This window comes from Macrotis lagotis, chromosome 2, assembly GCF_037893015.1.
Source record: "Macrotis lagotis isolate mMagLag1 chromosome 2, bilby.v1.9.chrom.fasta, whole genome shotgun sequence".
NCBI lineage: Eukaryota > Metazoa > Chordata > Mammalia > Peramelemorphia > Peramelidae > Macrotis > Macrotis lagotis.
In genome coordinates, this window is record NC_133659.1 from 188,716,949 (window position 1) to 188,722,996 (window position 6,048).

The following is a 6,048-nucleotide window of genomic DNA, read 5'->3' on the forward strand; positions in this document are numbered from 1 at the left end:
TTTGTTGTAGTTGCCAGATTGTATGGATAGTATGTCAAATACTGGGTTAAAAACTCTGAATTTTTAACCAGAGATTATTGTTGATACTGCCATCTTGTTGTCTTTCTTTCAGTTTCAGTCATCCTGCTCTAACAATGGGTTGTTGATTCTTAACAATGGTGGGGTGGGTGGTAGTAATTGAGTCACTGCTGTTTATTGAATTGCTCCCACCAACCCTTGATTCTCAAAGTTTCTACTAGATCCACTTCACAACTTGACTGTGGTCTTCATGGCTTCATGTCTGACCCATCTAACATCCTGGCCCTTTCAGAAAGAACCAGAGGCTATGTCCTAGGACTAGCAGAATTCTCTCTTTACTTTGGTCCTTCTATCTTCCAAGGAGCTTCCAGTCATTGGAATTCTGAGTCTTCTTGCTAATTAGCTTCACTTAATCCACAATTGTCTGTACTCTCCTATAGACTTCCATCTCCTATAGCCACATTATTAATCTGCTATAAGATGTCATTGACAATGCAAGGGAGAAGGAAGAGAATGAAAGAACTCTGAAAAGCAAAAATATAAACCAAGGGTATATGGCTGCATATGAATATATATATATATAGTAGATGGTTTCTACCTAATAAACCAAGGGTATATGATTGCATATGAATATATATGTATATATTCATATGCATATATATTATATGCTTTCAACCTAATCACTAGAAATTCACTGTGATAGTTCAGTCACTTTCATCCAAAGGCTGTTGCTCCATCATGAAGCCATTTGGAGTTGTCTTGGCAAAGATACTGGAATGGATTGCCATTTCATCCATCCAGCTAATAGAGCAATTTCTTCATACCCACTAAAGTATAAACATGTATTTACACCTCCTTTACATTTTGCATATTTTCATGTATGCCCACTTGTTTTTCCAATAGAAGTTCCTCAATAACTACTTCTATTACTTACCACTACCACTGCTGTTGCTGCTACTACTTCTATTACTGCTATTGCTGCTGCTGTTACTATCATTACTACTGCTACTGCTGCTGTTATTGCTGCTATTACTATTGCTACTAATATAGATGCTGTTATTATTATTACTACTACTATTAATACTATTACTTATCACTTCCACTGCTGCTGCTACCACTTCTATCATTACTACTACTACCACTACTACTTCTACTACTACTGCTACTGCTGCCACTACTACTACTGCTGCTGCTACTACTACTACCACTATTACTACTATTATTACTACTACTACTATTACTACTATTATAATCACTACTACTGCTATTACTACTACTATTATTTCTACTACTACTACTACTGCCTCTGTTGCCACTACTACTACTACTACTACTACTGCTACTGCTGCTGATGTTCTTAATACTATTACTAATACAGCTGCTGCTACTGTTGCTGCTTCAGCTATTACTACTGCAGCTGCTGCTATTGCTGCTTCTACTACTAACAATAATAATAATAACACTATTTAGCTTCTACTACTGATCTACCTGTCTTCCTTTAAGTTCCAACTAAAAGCCCATCTTTTCCTGGAAGTCTTCTCTAACCTGTCTTAAGTCTAGTGCTAATTATTTCCTATATATCTTGTTCTTTTAACTTGTTTTGTATATTTTCATTTGCATGCTTTCTCCACCATTAGATCATAAACTCCTTGAGAGCAAGAATTGTCTCTTGCCCCCTTTTCTTTCCCCATTGAGTTCCTGGCATATAATAAATGTCTATTGATTGACTAAACTAGCATCTTAAGGATTTACAAAGCATTTTACAAGTATCTCATTTTAAATTCACAACAACCTTGGTATGTAGATGCTATCATTATTCCCGTTTTACAGATGAGGAAACTAAGGAGTAAAACATTAGGTGACTTGTCCACAGGGTCACACAGTTAGTAAGTATCTGAGATTGGATTTGAATGCAGGTCCTCCTGACTCCAGGTTCAGCACTAACCACTGAACCATCTGGCTGCCTTCAAGAACTAGACTTTCATTTTTGTCTTTTTCTGCACCTGTCACATATTAAGTTCTTAGTGAATACTTCTTGATTAATTAGGGAGCCTACATTTTCCTAGGGATCTTTTGACCCTTTTGCCAAGAGCTCTTTAGGGGAAGTAGATGGCTTTAATACTAGAAACTTCCTTCCTGAGACGTGTTATACAGTCTCATCGGCAAGGGATTTATTTTATACTGTTGTAAGTGTTGAATTTGATTTAAGCAAGCAGCACTTTTGAAACTCTTTAACATAAATTCCACATCAAAGGCAATCCTCCAGTGTCACCTAAGAAATCCTCAACATTTCCATCTTATGAGAGAGATGGTGAAGCTTTTCAATTTAAACAGCAATGTCCTGGCTAAGCTATTCATTCCATTTGTGAAAGAAGAAGCTTGCTTCAATAACCCTTCAATTGTATCAAATGACTTAGTTTTAGGAGATGCAGGTGTTAGGGTGGGGGTGGGAGGGGTGGAAGGGAATCTTATTATTGTATATATTTTGGCCTTACAGGCTCTCTGTGCATCTTATGAAGGTCCTTGACCCTTCTTTGCTTCAAGAAAGTATGAGTCTCTTAATATATGAACTCCAGAAAGTAGATGAATTAACAGACATCAAAATTTTCAACATGCCTCAAGGCAACAATTTCAAGCATAAGATCTTAGATTCCAGAGCAGAAGCTGTATACAATTATTTCCCACTCCTCTACCAATATATTTAAGAGTGGTTTTATGCTGCCTACAATTACCCAACTTTAACCAAATCCCAGCCCACTGCCTGAAGTAGTGTTGTTTCAAGAACCGGTTATAGACATGGGGTTGGGTTTTCAATAAGATTTCATTGATGTATTTTATTTTCTCTGGAAATCATTGTAGGCAAAATTCCATGACAGAGAGACAGAGACAGAGAGAGACAAAGAAACAGAAACAGAAACAGAAACAGACAAAAACAGAGAGACACACACAGAAACAGAGAGAGGCAGAGAGAGAGAGAGAGAGGTAGTGTATGTGTAGTTGTAAGAAAAACAGACAGAAAGAGAGAGAAAGAGAGACAGAGAGACAGAGAGAGATAACGAGATAGGTAGATGGAGATAGACAGATAGATAGATAGATAGATAGATACAATGATAGGAATTCTAAGGGGATACAACTGATGATTTGCTGGAATTAGCTCAAACCGAATCATTACCATTTATGCTTCAGAAATCAGCAAAAGCTACAATTCAGGATTTGATTGATTGATTGGCTGGAATTTTGAAAGTGATAGAGAAAAGCTTAACACTGTAAATTAAATTTTAGAGTGTTTTGTGGGTACATTTTTTTCCCCACAAAGATGATTGTTAAACATTTACCAGCATACTCCTGGTCACTTCTCCACTAGTCCAAGATGACTTAATGAGTAGTGGTTTGTTTGTTTGTTTTGTTTTATTGACTTAGTGAAACAGACCCGGGAAGCTGCTTGAGGTACACAGAGGTTAAATAACCTTCCAAGGTCAGATAATTATCAAGAGTCAGAGGCCCCATGTTCCTAACTCCAAGCCCAACACACTAATTCCATCCATTATGCATGGACTTTCTAGAGTCAACTCTATAGCATCCTAGCAAAGATAAAGATTGGACCTGTGATTTCCTTAGTGTTAGGCTCATCCAAGTGTGCAAACTCACTAGGCTCACGGTAAGTAGGCACTTTCTCAATCACTTAGTGAGATCAGTGATAAGTTAAGTGACGTGCCCAGGGTCACTCATTCAATAGGTATCCGAGGCAACACTCAAACCCAGATCTTCAAGGCCAGCCACAATCCAAATTTCTGCTCAGTAACCTAGTAAACATTTAAAATTACTTAAAACCTCACCTTTACATTCTAACTCCAGACATCTTTGGGTTTAGGGATAGGAAGGGAAGATGTTTCAGTTTTTTAAGGAGGGGATATTCTATCATAAGGGGTAGCTAGGTGGCACAGTGGTTAGAATGCTGAGCCTACAGTCAGGAAAACTCATCTTTCTGTATTCAAGTATGGCTTCAGACATTTATTATTTGTATGAACCTGGACAAGTCATTTAACCCTTTTTGTTTCAGTTTTCTTGTCTGTAAAATAAATCAGAGAAGGAAATAGCAAACTACTACAGTTATCTCTGCCAAGAAAACACCAAATGTGATTATGAAGAAACAGATAAAATTGAAAGTCCCGAACACACACACACACACACACACACACACACACACACACACACACACAGACAATTCTATCATACCCCACTGGGTCCAGAAGGGAGATAGTATCCTATGGGGAAAAGAGGAAGGAGGAACAGAAAGGGAGAAAAGTTTGAGAACTCTCCCTTCTCCCTTAGGTTTCTCTTGGCCAAGTTGGGGGGGGGGGAAGGAATTGGGGGGAGGTTACTAGTTAGCTCAAACTGAAGCCTATTGTTAAATGTTTTGTGAGCTCATTTAAATCTCAGAAAGTTCCTTAAGGGTAGGAATTTCAATTTATAAACCTTTATATCCCTAGCTCCAATCCACATTGCTTTACACATAAACAATTCAATAAGTGTTTATTGAATTCAATTGCATTGAAAATTGCCTAATGGTTAGAGTCAGTGGTTTAAGAACTGGGAAGACCAGGGTTCAAGTCTCTAATACCTTCTGGATGTGTGATACTGAACAAATTGCTTCATCTTTCAGATCTCTCTAAGCAACTCTAAATAATGTAAAAATACCAACCTAAGCTGGAAGTTTTCTTCCATCCTCGTTCCTAAATTAAACCTTGTCCCTCCTGTTCAAACCTAAAAGGCTTGGTGGGAAGGGGGAAGGGGAGAGGGACTGGCATTCCTAGTAACATCCCGCAGCCATATTACTGGGGCTCCCACCTCTTATTTCCCCTTGGCCTGACCTGACCTTCCCCCTAAAGCCCCAATCAGTCCTTAGCCCCAAAGCCCCAAGGTTTTCCTTTCCCCTTCTCCTAGCCTCAGGGTTATCAACCAGTGATCCATCCTTTCAAAAGAGCCTAGAAACAAAACCAAGAAAAGATTCAGCCAAAGGCTGGGAGGTTGGGTTTTTTTTTTTTACTTTATTGGACTTTTACTTTTTTTGGAAAGGGAAAAAAAATTCTCTATTGTTCAACAAACCTTCCAAGATGCTGGAAAATTAAATTTATTTCCTGAGCAGCCGGCTCCAATTTCCCCCGGGGTGGAGGTAGGGCTGCATTCCCTCCTTTCAATGACACAACCCCCTCTTCCTCCCTTCCTGAACGACCCAGTCACATAGCGTGCTTATGGGAGAACCCAGGCCTCCAGGACAGTCTACCTATGACCTTGGCTCAGGTTTCCTGCACTGGGAATTTCCGACTCTAAGGAAGGCCATTTTGTTCTTAGAAAGGATGCCTGGTAAGTGAAATAAACACTAGATTTTGAATCAAAGTTCTGTTGCTTTACTATCTAGGTAACTGGTCAATTCACTTCTCTGCTCTGGGCCTTGGTTTCCTCATGTGTAACATGAGAAAAGAGTCAGTGCTAGAGAACTGGATTGGATGAGCTTGTCCCAAGAAACTATGATACTTTTCCCAGCCACAGCTCAGCTCTGGCTCAGCACCTCTTCGGCTCTCCATGTCTGGGCCTTTGTAGTTTATTCAGCTCACGTTGTCATTGTCGGATGGAAATAAAGCTGTAAGAGGTTTGTGCTGGCCCACAGAGGCAGGGGCCGCAGCTGAGAAGCCATCTGTATAGCGACTGATGCCAGTTTTTGAAACTACAGTGAACACTCCTCCAAGCTCAGCCCCCCCCCCCAGCCCTGGCCCCTCAAATCCCCCCTCCCCTGAAAATGGCATTCCTTTCCATGCACCTGAGGGGACTGGAGAAGGATTTTCATTAGCATCAGATAATGAATTCAACCACTCCCCATTAACAAGCCCCCCCATCTCATACTGCCAAAGAGAAACCTCCAAAGACAGCTGAGATCATCCCAAATTCTGAGTCCCCTTTGCCTACCAACATAACCTGGGTATGAGCAGAAACAGAAGATCTGGGAGTACAGATTGCCAGGAAATAGTCAAT